Source organism: Misgurnus anguillicaudatus, chromosome 12 (assembly GCF_027580225.2).
Source record: "Misgurnus anguillicaudatus chromosome 12, ASM2758022v2, whole genome shotgun sequence".
NCBI lineage: Eukaryota > Metazoa > Chordata > Actinopteri > Cypriniformes > Cobitidae > Misgurnus > Misgurnus anguillicaudatus.
Window position 1 is genome coordinate 16,342,926 of NC_073348.2, and position 13,732 is coordinate 16,356,657.

General features: G+C 36.5%; 1 protein-coding gene across 3 annotated transcripts in view; it reads left to right on the forward strand.

Annotated features, from left to right (window-relative positions):
* il11ra (interleukin 11 receptor subunit alpha) overlaps positions 1–13,732 on the forward strand; it is a 47,034-nt gene that overhangs the window by 7,593 nt on the left and 25,709 nt on the right. The window lies entirely within an intron of this gene.

Sequence of the window (13,732 nt, forward strand, 5' to 3'; positions counted from 1 at the left end):
GAGTTATCTACCCTGTATGTACAACGAATGCTGAGAGGAGATTGATGGTCTCATTTGTTGAAATTTAAAGCTATGTCAACTTTGGTTCCAGAATCTTCTAAACTCATGCCATTAAGCCTTTGCCTAAGGCAAGTTGGTAATGCGCACCACATAATTTCAGTGTTGTACCCATAGTAACCAAAATTCCAGCGTGTCTTCAGAAGACTTCAAATTACTAGTTATTGCCCAACTTGATTTGTATATTATTCAGAGTTCAATTCTGGACAAAGTCCATATCTTCGATGGAAATCTTTCCAGCCCCATTCTTTATAGACTGGCCAATCTATCGTCTCTCAATAAATCTCCAACCCCTCTCTACTCTTATGGGATAATGCTGTGTTTTTGGCCTCGGGATCTGCAAACCCTGCCAGTCAATTATTTGCAACTATACCTTTATCCGAAGGGTCCTGGGTGGTCTTTGTTCAAGTTACGAAGAGAGAGCACAGGCCACAGTCCCCTGTGTATCCACATCCTGGACTGTTTAGCAACTTCTGCCCATCCAAACAACAGGGAAGATTACTTACAGCTTTATTTTTCTTGAATCCCTTGAAACTCTTGTGTTGTGAAGATGTGCTGAGCCACTTTCTTTTTTCTGAAGACCTGAAGTGGCCCTGCACTGCAGGCAACTCTGGGAAAAGAGCATCTTATATCATGGGTGCGATTACCTTACATTAATGGAATAGACATTTTTATTTACTTTGGTTTTTTTCTATATTCATGAGTAAATAAATCACCTTTAATGCACCTTTAATTTGACAATGTGCAATAATTATGCAAATGAAAAGCATTAACATTACACCTATGTATACAATTACAGTTATGCTTTTGTCAACGGCTATTGCCAAAATGAGGTGCCGCTACCTCAAGTGTTAAATCATAAACACCTTCTGTTTTCCTGTTGCTGACCTTCATTAAGCAAAGGAGATTAACGTAAATGTCAGTTTTGTCCAGCACACCGCCTGCTCTGACGTTAATTTATTGTTTTCTCACGCTGCCCTTTAGAAGGATCTAGTTGGAAATGGCACTCGCCGATCTGCTAATCCGTCAAAAACATTCTCTGTGTGCATAGGCGTCATGCCTTTTCTATAGGACGTTGCACAATTGTATGCATGTCAAATGCTGTAGCAGAAATCAACCATTCAAATGTCTAAATTTGGTCAATCCAGAGGAGTCAAACTTTCCACAGATCATTTGCTCTAAACTGAAGGCTCTGTCATCATCTACCCACTCTTGTGTGCTTTCCAACTGGCTTTCACTTTTAAACACAAAAGTAGTTTGCAGAATATTAAAGCTGTTTTTTAAGCATTGCATGGTAAATGGGATTTAAACGCAGGTCCTAAAATAATACTAAATAATGTACATAACACATACAGTTTCCTTTGGTCATGTCTTCTTTTGACAAAGATTAAACCCTATAGACCCTATAGGACGTCATTGCATGTAAGTACAGTATGAGGAGTCACAGAAGAATTCATTGAAACGTGATGGGCAAATATGCATTACATTGTCAGGTCGCGCTTTTTCCACTCAGTCATGTTGATGAGGAATGCTAATGTGCCAAAAATTCAACACTCTCTGCATTTTCCCCTTGTTAAAAAGATTGCACGTTACCTGATGAGTCAGCAGTGTGATCTGTGCTTAGACTTGCCTGAAACAGTTCTGATATTTAGTGCTGGAAAAAATGTCAAAAACTGCCTCTTGAAACAATGGAACTTGTTTCCTAAGGTCAAAGAATCTTAGAAAAAGTAGATGCTGCAAATTGTGTTTGCATACTGAAAACGGCTTGAGGTCATTTCAAGTGTTTTAAAGAAGACGTTGCTCTCTTTAGTGCGACACTTCACACACGAGATATCTTTACTTGTAGAGAGTTTATTAACAAGGCCTTTTCAATTTTCCATGCACAAACACTGGCTACGTGCGATAAGCTTGCATATTATATGGAGATACAATTGTTGCAGCACAGCTGACGCTTGAAAATGATATAATATCAGAACTGACTCTTTATGAAAATCTTATCATTTGTTATCACAGTGCTTTCGAGAGCCGGCCTCACTATTGGCAGAAATAGCCGCCCCGCAGAGCACGGGCTGGAATTCAATGGAAAGAAACATAAAATGTTGGCGAGACTCACGCATTCCTTCGTGCTTTCTTGGCTGGCTGTCCAATTTTAGCCCTTTTCACACAGTAATTCCGGAAAATACACGTAAAACGTGTCTGGGTATTTTGCGGGATTAGTTTGATTTTGGTTTGTTCACACAGACAGTCTTTTTCCGGAATCTGTGTGAGCGTTCAGACACATCCCGGATAATTCCCGTATAGACACGTGAGGGTGTGACGTATAATGTACGAGTATTTGACGAGCTCCCTGATTTCTGCTTTGATACAGTTTTCAGACATTTCTCACCGTGATTGTTTATATGCATTTAAAACCCGCATTTTGAGGAGCTGAACGATATTATCTTGTTGGCATGACGTGCGGGTATTTTCGTTTATTATAGCTCAAATGAGCACGTGACGCGATATTCTTTTATGCTGCTGAATGATCTCCGTTTCAACACAGTAAGTAATAAGCTAACTTACATGATATCTGCTTCAGTCCAGTTTGCTGCTATTTCTCGTCGTGAATGTTGTAAATCCCTCATTTTAAAGAGTTGAACCAACTTCATGTTGCCATGACACGCGCGTCCTCACTACGGCACGTGCGTCATTGTTTATGCATCTCATGTATCATTTCCTGATAACTGCTTCAATCTAGTTTGCAACATTTCTCGTGGTGAATGTTTATATGCACGTTATCTCTCGTTGTAAGGAGCTGAACCATAACTTGCGTTGTGATGATGACGCGCGCGTCCTCACTTCGACACGCCCTTTATGGCATTGTTGCGGCTTCTGTTCACACAGAGGGTTACCCGTGTATCTGACTAGGTCCTCTTTCCGGCAACGATCCCAGAAGATTAACGGAACGAGTTTTTGTTCACACAGACCCTTGTCTGGCAATTTTACGGGTATTTTCTGGGACCATAGGTCTGTGTGAATGAGGTAGCTTGCATCCCCGAGGTCGCCCTACTCTCCGTCTCTCTCTCTCTCACTCCTCCTCCTCTTCTCTAACCTCTTTCTTGCAATGCAGTTAGCTGACCAGTTGTGATTTAATGTTAACTGCTTGGTCAAGGGCTTTTTACTTTTACAAAAGCGTGTTAAAAGAAAAGTTCACCTAAAAAATTACGTTTTTTATTTATTTGTAAAAAAAAATTCTTTTCATGTCACTTTTTCTGTGGAATCCAAAACAAGGACAGATTTACGAATTTGCAACGACACTACGGGAAATAATAGTGCGAAGTATTAGTACATTTTATTTGGGTCAGCGATGAAAATCATGTGACTGTCTGTGGCTCCTTAAATTAAATTAAATAAATTGATAAAATGTATAAAAAGATGTGCAGATTATTTTGAGGGGACTTTAAGTAGTTATAAATCAATGTACTGAAACTGGTAAATCACTAGTCTGCAGCCTTACGGTGCATTCACACGGGGCGTAAGCTTTAACGCTTCCCATTCACTTTTAATGGGTGAGGTCATGTAGCCTGGCTCCGCCCTCCTACATGCTTCCGCTTAATTTTCATTTTGCTTCAGTACTACGTCTGGGACTGCTCTGTAGAGTTTCGTTTTCTCCTGCTACACAGACGTTGGACGAATGCATATTGCAACAAAATGCAATGCATCTCCTGGGCTACATACTACATTCTCCTGTAGGCGCATGTGTGACGTACATGTACGCTCAGTTACAAAAATTCGACATTGCACGTAAAAACGGGATTATACTTCTAGACGTCACGCCCACAGTCCGTTGGCTGAACGACTGATGCATACGGCACACTTAACTGAAATACTTCAGACGATTCAAAGTTGCTTCTGATTGGTTGAACAGCATTTCCGTGAAACATGCATGTCACGTTCTTATCTCATGTTCATTTATGTTCTTACGTTCATGTCTCATGTTCACCTGGAAACAACACAAAGCCTTCTGATCGAAGAAGTAAGCTGTCATGTTTACATCGGTGGCTGTGTGCTTCATCACGATCGAATCACGCTGCATTTTGAAAAGTATGTGAGATTCATGGCATAAAGTCTTTAAAAGAAGTCCAAGAGTTCGTTTGCCATTGTTGTATTAAATTAAGACACATTCGTGAATGATGGTTGCACACTGGTTTGTTATTGTGAAGATTTCTCTGCGCCTTAAACATGATGCGGCACAAAGCGAAATGTTGGCCATTCAATGCGGCCATGGTTCCCGCGAGACTAGTAGATCACAGTTTTTTCATTTTTCGGAATGAAACAATTACGAATTCAAGTATGAAGTTTTTAAGATAATTGAAACTTGCAAACTTGTGACTTTGATTACTAATTTCTGTCAGATGAGTAGTACTATACTTCTGCAGTTCTGCATATGGACTCAGTGTCAGTATGAGTCAGTATCTTGGAAGGTTATTCACGTGTGTATGTTCCACAACCAGATAGCTGCCATTAATCTTGAGTTTTGCTCATGCATTGCACTCGTAAATTATAATTTTTACTTAGGGTTGAATATGCAAACTCCACATCTGGTTGGCATATGTGCTACAGCATGTGTGTTTTGGCGTTGAATAGTCAAGCATGAAAACTCGTGGTCGGAAAAGTCCTCCCAAAGCCATCAAATTTTCATCAACGGCAATATCAGGAACATTTGGTACCTCGTATGCGAAAAGGTGTCTTGTAGTGATATATATATATATTCATAAAATTCTTATACAAAATACCAAAATACAAATTAATATAATTGTCGATATTGTTCCAAGAAATATAGTATGTCGACACGTTATTATCATAACACAGTATGGTTTGCAAAACATTTAATAATGCATAGCAGAAGTGCAACATTTATGATAAATGTTACTCGTAAATTGTAAACCTAATTTTAAAAATTTAAATAAAGAAGGACGTGTTAAATATTTCCAAGTTAATGTTCTCAATAGCGTACTTTATGACAGCAATAATTTATATCCATTTAGCACAATTTTCACAGTCTATTTGAGATACTAATATAGCCGATTTATGCTGCTCATATTGTTGGGAATGGGAACAATAAAGATGGTTATGGGGACAAAGGGCCTGTTTTTAACATGGTTTAACAGCTTTGTGTTTACCTTTGCCAGATGCTCTGTCGTTCTGTTATATTACCAGCGGCCGTCCCAAACAGCTTCAGACAACAGACTAAATAATACGTAAGGATATATGGCTCTGATATGTAATTTACCAGCTTGTGGTCAACATTCAGCTCTGGGTTTTAGTGCTGTGGGTTTGGTAGGTAGAGGGTTTGTGCGGAGATGCATTTTTGTGGTTAAGAGAAACTCAAAGCATTCTGTTGGGCGGGGGTTAATGAAGTTTCATCCTGCCTGGCTTTGTCGCAAAGAACCGCAGGTGCATCCACTTTGTATACATTCCTCAAGGGAAGTATTTATGTGTGAAGAATGGCTAATGCAGTGACATGTACCAAAATACAGAACGGATAGACTACCCAAGTTTATAGATACTGATACTCATAGATTTTTAAGTCATTTACATACTAAGCTAAAATGTGTTAACTGCTCAATTGTTCTGAATAATTTTGAACCAGAAACACTTTTTGAGTTTGGATATAACAAGATTGAGCACTGCTATTACTATGAATGGGGCGAAATGCAATGCTTAATATGGCCACTCTGATGATGGAAGGATGATTTCACCATTCAAGTAGACATGACTTTAGTTTGCATGATGCGGTATGAATTAATAAAGTAAGGTGGAGGTCACAGTAGGGCTGGGCGATAGAGCTAAAATGTTTATCATCGATATAACGTGCTATATCATTTGAATCGATAGTGATAATTATCGATACATTTTATTAAGCTTTTTAAAAAATGACAAGTAGGAAAAAGTTTTAATTTTACCACTGTATGTTTTATTTACACACTTTATTAACGCAAACAATAAACTATTTTAATTTAGCAATAAAAATGTTTTTATATCTTACATAAAGATTAAACTGGTGTTAAATAAACTCTGTAAATGCTCTCTCTGGAACATTTTCATCACCATTATGTTTGATTCCTGTTCTTTGTTTCTTGAAGTTTGTTCTAAACTTTGTTTGCAATGGCGGATCGGCTACTTTTCTTCACCTACATTTTTTTAATGTAATGTAAATCTCTACTATCTATATTTTCTAAACCCATCAAATCCCTCTGCATCAAACGACCTCCTCCGCCGCTGCTGTAGTTGTCGCTGTTTAGGTGTCTGTCAAATATGGCCATTCGGCCAATTTCTCAGAAGTTAACGAGAGTGAGAAAATGGCATAAAATAATGTATTGTATTCATTCATGGTAAACTTATTAGACAGATTTATTTATTTATTTTTACCACAGAAACAAATTCAGGGACATTAAATATTAAATTGTGATTTTCTATTTTTGAAAATCACAATTTAATATTTAATGTCCCTGTTCAAATGTTTTTATTGTGTGTATCAGTTCTTTTTGAACATTTCCATCTCATTTTAACAAAACCATGATAATATCGATAACCATGATAACTTGATAACAATCATGATATGAAATTTCCATAGCGTCCCATCTCTAGTATCGTGATGCACCGTATCATGGCACATGTATCGTGATATGTATCGTACCGTGAGGCCTTTGCCAATACCCAGCCCTATATGCATAGCTTACACACAACATTAGGGGGCGACCGATTTATCGGCCGGCTGATTAATTGGCTGATTTTTGGCATATTTAAAAAAAAGCTTTTTATACGATTTTGCTGCAAAATTAGGCCGATTAATAGGCAGGCACATCTGCGGGCACCTAAGCGTTGTTGTAGAACTCGTGACGCTGCTTCTTGCTGCAAGCAGATCGCTCCCGTGTGTGTGCAGACGTGCCTTGTTCACAAACAGCTTTAGTAAACGATGGCAGGATCGCGCGAATTAAGCAGCCAGTACAACAGCGCGACAAGCGTATGTCTCGCGGTGCACTGTCCGTGCAAAGATTAGGCTAATTTCACGTGATTAATGAGTGATGATGATCTTTCTTTGCGTGATAGAGAGAGCAGAGCCGCGTGCACACGCTTTCTGTCTTTAACCCTCATATTATGTTCAATTTGACCCGTTTTGATTTTTAAGCTGTCGGATAAACCAGTTAACCTGTGATTTTATTCTTGAAATTTTGTGACTTTTTCTCATTTATGGCCATGAACATGCATGCAAAGTTAAGACATGCTGATATGTTTTGAAGTGTACCAAAATAATTTTGTAACGATTTTGAGGTTCGCGGGTCAATTTGACCCGCATTTTCTTTTTCTCCAAAGCAATTGTATAGACCTAAATTAAATATATATTTTTAGTGTTTGTTGTTATGTTGGTGTTTTACTATCCTGAAATGGGGGTAAAATGCTTCTCCTCACTATTTTGAGTACTGAAAAAGACTTTTACAGACACAGATGGTAAAAGTGAGCTATGATTTCTATTTACAATTTATATGAAATACTACTTAAGTTACAGTTTTCTTCCAGAAATTTTGTCACTTTTTCTCATTTAGGGCCATGAACATGCATGCAAAGTTAGGATACACTGATGTGTTTTGAAGTGTTTTTTTTTAGCACAAATAATGTTTTTTGGTACGATTTTGATGTTCGCGGGTCAATTTGACCCATATTTCTTTGTTCCAAGGTAACTGTATAGACACAAATTAAATACATTTCTTGCGTATATTTTGGTGTTTTACTATCCTGGAAAGGCAAAAAATGAGCTTTTCCTCACTTTTTTTAGTACTGATAAACACTTCCTCAGACACAGAAAAGTAAATGTGAACTATCATTTCTATTTTCAATGTATATGAAATACTATGTAAAGCAGATGAATTCAGACCCACAGAAAATTCAGAGGTGAATACAGGTGATGCCAGCTGTGCCCCATAAAACATGACACCAAAATAAGCACCATTTGTGTAAAATGCAAGAAGTCAGAAAGCACATGCTTGATGTGTGCACATCATGTAAATAGTGATTTTTTGAATTCGTACAATTAATTTAGGATGTCTTAAACATAGGTATGTTAAAAAAAACATGTTGAATTAAAATTTAAAATCTTAAATGTTGCAACAGTTTTTGTGCAACATTTGTTAAAACAAACATGTTAAAAATTGTGGTTAAATGCATTTTTTTAAAATCATACTTTTTAATTTTAAGTGTTTGTAATGTGTGACTAAGACTGATACTAAAATGGTTTTGCTCATACCTAATACCTTCTTGTTTTTCATAATGTGATATTTAAGGAATTGCATTGAATCCAATGCAGGTCAATTTGACCCGCTCCATCAAAATCGTCACAAAAATCGAACACAATACAAGGGTTAAACTGTCTCCCTGCTTTTATTACTCGAAACAAACTGACTCGATGTCGATGGCGAAAGGTCGGAAGACCAAATCATATCCACCAAGGAAATGTTTTACGTGTTGTTACAATAAGACTTTGTTTACAGTTTTGCGCTGCTCAGCCTGGATTACAACACAATGCATCCGATTCGCGAACTGACTCCTTTGAACGGATTCGTTTGAATGAACGATTGAAACAACAGATCTGTCCCAACACTATACAAGACGTCACTGTCAGCACAATCAGTCACTTATAGCGCCTCAGGAATGAGAATGTAAATGTGTTTAGAAAGATTTGCCCTAAATAACAGTCTCAGCTAAAAAACAGACATTTACTATGTGAACTTTATGATGAATAAATAATTTATCAGGTCTACCAAATAAGGATTTTATCCTACAAAGCAATAAAAGCCATGGTAAAAAAAAACTGATCAAAGATGATGACCGCAGAGTGTCAGGTAATATCTGTGTCTGATAAATGCATGGTGCAGAACAGGTTGTAAAACTCTTCAGAAAGAAGTCATAATTTTTTTTAAATACTTTGACTTAAATAGTGACATTTTACATTTACATTATATCTGCTAATGAACATTTTGATTATTATGTACATATAGAAAATCGGCCAAACGTATCGGCCATCGGCTGCCCTGATTTCTAAATATCGGCATCGGCCAGAGAAAAAGCCATATCGGTCGACCTCTACACATCATTGTTCCGATGCTGGTCAGATGCAAAAAAACAAAGAACTGCCACACTGGCGAGCTAAAATTTATTTTTATCATTGACAATCTCCTCGACCACAGCACAAATTTTTACACATGTTTTTCCTGTTAAAGGGGCGATGGCGCGACCGAACCCCACAGCAACACTTGTTATTGGCTGTTTGCTTGTCACTCGCGGCACGCCCTTTTTCGCGGCATATAATAGGCAGTTTAAGATCTAGGAACGGCGATGGTATGTTGTCCAATGCAGTTTTAGCAATGCATTAACAGGCACCATATAAAAGTTTTATCTATCATTATCGAAAAGGTGTATCGACAGTAAACATCGATATAGTTTTATCTCCCAGCCCTAGGTCACAGGGTAGAGAATTCAGCATTCTTTAAACAGAGTAGACAGCTTCAAAAAGCATCAATTTTGAATCTTATGCTAAAATTGCCATTTTCAAAGCTGAGAATTTATCTAATAAAAACCCAAAAAAAGGCCAAAATGCATGTTTTTCCAAAAACAGTCAAGCACCTTATGTGCAATTCTATGCAAAGTCAACCTTTCCATAAAAAGTTAAATTATTCCCCAAAGTTTTTAAAGGGGACTTATCATAAAAAATCTAGAGAGAGAGAGAGAGATAATTGACAGCACAATTGAGTTTTAAGTTCAACAAAACACTATCATGGTGATTAGTGTTTGCATTTCATCAGCTCATATGCATTTAACAGGACACAACTAAAAATGGCACATTTTTGCTTGCACCTATAAAGTGGCATTTTTAAAATGCTATAATAAATGATCTATATGGTATTTTGAGCTAAAACTTTACATATGTACTCGAGGGACACCAACAATTTATTTTACATCTTAAAATAAAGTCTTGTGAAATGTCCCCTTTAAATACTGATATCTTAGATATTGATTTTTGGTGCATACATATGCAAAGTCTTTGTTTTAAGTAGTTGCAACAATGTTTCAGCTATGTGCAATTTCAGAATTGTCACATCCATAACAGAAAAATGACACATATATAACGGTGTTTCTTTCTCATAAATTTGCATGCAAAAAATGTAATTAAAATAAATATTCAATAATCTTTGAAGAGCCATTCCTTCACCATTGAATTGTTGCACCAAATAATTTCGTAGAATGATGTTGTCTCCCAAAAATGCATGCATGTTTCTCTCATCTAAAATAGAAAACATGAATATAGACTGATATTTTGCTGATGTCTGGACTCTGTCATCAGTGGTGTAGGAAATACACAGATGGTTAAGTCTTTTCATAATAAATACATTCTTTGAGAAATTATATCTCAAGTTACGCAAATATGACTCATTTGTGTGTTGTTTCAAAACTTGTTATTTAGATGACCTGATCCATAGTGAGCTGATTTAGTATTGAAATTATTAAATAATAATTAGCTATCAGTATCTCTGAAACGATCGCTGTAAGATTTTCTGCACTATAGTCCAAACAGTGTTATTATAGTTTTCATAAGAACTTTTAAGTGGCTCTTATGAGGGTGAAAATGAGTCCAGCAGTGTAACTCTTGCAGATTCTGGATGATAAGACACAGAAAGTCTTTATGGAGCATGTGAGGGCCTGCACCTCACTGCTGAATTTAACAGTCACTTGAGAATGAAGATCATGGAGGACATCCAGATAACAAACTACATTAAATAAGAGCTGGCCAGTTCTAACTGTCAGCTGTACTTTAGAAAACAAATGCAAGATGTATTGCATATAGTGGGGCTGTGATATTCCAGCTCGCGTTGTAAGACTTTTAAGGAGTTGAAGTCATTCTGGTTGGTGCAGCCTTGAAATAGCATTAAAAACCGATGGATACCAACTCCAGCCTGTGGTTTAGAGAAGTCAAATTTTACAGACATATGATAATGCAGCGAGGAAAGTTTCCATCTTCCTAATTTCCAAAAGATGTCTGATAATAAATATGTCTAAACCACACAGGAATTAAAACCAAGTCTTTTTTCTTAGTTTTGACAATCTTAAACCTATTTTACCCGATTTACTGTGGAAAATTGATAAACTGATCGTTATATCTGTCCGGCTATAATGTTTCCCCTTGTATTACACTTAATCTTCTGTAATTGCTGCAGTGACTTGGTTGGAATTTTAAAAGTGTTGACAAACAGCTGAGTATCCTCTGCCCGTCCTTTGACCACAGATTTTGTGCCTCTACACGATACATAATACTCTAGGTATTTCTTAATATAGTATAATTGAGATTAATATTAGTAGAATTATATATTACGTTTTTACGACACAACTGGGGTTACGTAGTCTAGTAAATTAGAAGTGTAAGACTTGTGTTGACATTTTGGGAAATCAGTTTTAGTAGTTTGAACATTGAGAACATTGAGTTCTATGGACATCACCTGTGAGCTGACACAGGTTAATGAATCACCACAATGTAAATCATTGACACTGTAATATTGTGTGCTTTTTATAGTTTTATTATTAGATGGCTCGTTGAAATGCTTGATTCTGATTGGCCAGTCTTGACATTTGCAGGTTTGTTATTTCCAGATAACAACCGCTCAAAACTAATAACAGACGGTAACCTGGGTGCTGCAAATCATTTTGACGGGTACAGTTTAATATTACAAAAAAATTAAATATGTTTTTAACACATAACATATAATATTATATAAGTTATTAAACTAAATAGTCTGTTTGTAACATTTGAAAGTCTTGTATTATCTTAAAATCAAAAATAAACAGGTCAGCGTTCGTTAAAAATGGGCAAATAAAATGAAGAGTTTGGTTCCAAAGCGCGATAAATGCCATTTAAAAGAAAATGAGTTACTGCCAAAATCAGTTTTATATCAGGTCAGTATTTAAAAGTAAATTCTTAATTTTATGCGAAATGCAATATCAGCCTTGTTATTCTTTCATCCCTTTTTACCCAAAACTCAATAAACTGCACTCCTCCTTTCTCAGAATGCCATAAATCCGCTCAACAAATTACAGCGCACCATTCCACGCATTGTAAACAAACAATGGCGGCGCATTGAATACACGGACTCCTAGTTTTCCTTATCTTGTACTTCATGATAAACAAACAAACCAAAACAAAATAATACTTTAATGGCATTGATAAACCTGTGGTGGTTTTCTGTGACGGGAAAGAAACGTAAGCCATCAACATATAATAATTTTATAGCTGATCGCTGTGAAAAATGTTAAGCGACGAGCCATCGACGTCCCAAGTATAACCGCAGCAATGACAGTGTTAATATGACAAAGTAAATGTTTTGGATAATGCCATTAATGTTTATTTTTTTAATCAGTGTGTACAACTGTTCAACTAAATTAATATAACATCGCAAATATGAATGCACATTTATATATATTCAATAGATTTATAGCATTTTGAAAAAAACTGGATTTATTGCAATTTGTTGAAAAAATAATCAGTTTTTATAATAAATCTTTGAAAATCAAATTATGGATTTGTTTTTTTTATGTTTTAATTAACCTAAAGATGCTATGTGAAAGTTTGTAACAGAAAATTGTGGTTTTCCTCTTGTTTTCATCTTGGTTCTTCAACTTTCTTGGTATAGAAAACACATTTTTACCTAAATTAGTTCAAATGGATTTATTGCGTTTTGGAACCAAACTCTTCAAATATTTCAAATCAATATTTAATGTTCCTTACCTTACTTTTAAGGTAAAAAAGATGCGTAAGTACCAGTATAATGTACAGGCACCCATTTGTTATTGCAAAATAAGCCCCTTCAGTGTGATACCGTCTGCCTGTACATTGTCCTGATATCAAAAATAATGGTCAAAATTTGTCCTCAGCTGTCATTAAGGCAGCATCCTTTTAAAAAGTACACCTTTGCACCTAGAGAGTTCATATTAAAGGCTCTCTAAGCGAATAATGTGCGACGTCACTTCCTGTTGGTGTTTGAACTGTTTTCAAACAAACGGACCGTAGCTAACGCCTCCCCCTCCCTCTCCCGTCCGTGCTTTCATGAACGCGCCCAACCCCCACCCCCAAATCCTTCTTGTCGTTTATTGGCTGGAACACTTTGTTATGTTTTGTTGTGCTAGGTTTGGCCACTATGTTGATATTGCTGTTTGTCGAGCCTGAGCTGTCTACAGAGATCGCGTTTTTTTACAGTTTGATCAGCGGACAGGCAGCAAGCAGATAGTGAGGAGATGTTTGCTTTATGTAACAAAACATTTTTATGGTCTAAAACGCGTCAATTCGCTTAGAGCACCTTTAATGCCGCAAAGGTGTATATTACTAAATGTTTGCATATCTGTACCTATATGTACCTATATATACCTAACTAAATCTGTTTCTTATTTTTATATTATTCAAACATTTTTGTATGAATATCCATGGACCTACAATCAGGCATCATCTTATGTTGAACTAGTTGAACTAATCCTAAACTAAACATAGTTATCTCGTGCTTAAGGATTTTGTTAAGCAGTTATATAATTTGCTTTTATATGTTTCTGTCTTTGCGAAAATGATAAACTCCAGAGTCATGCGGGTTCGGGAATGTAA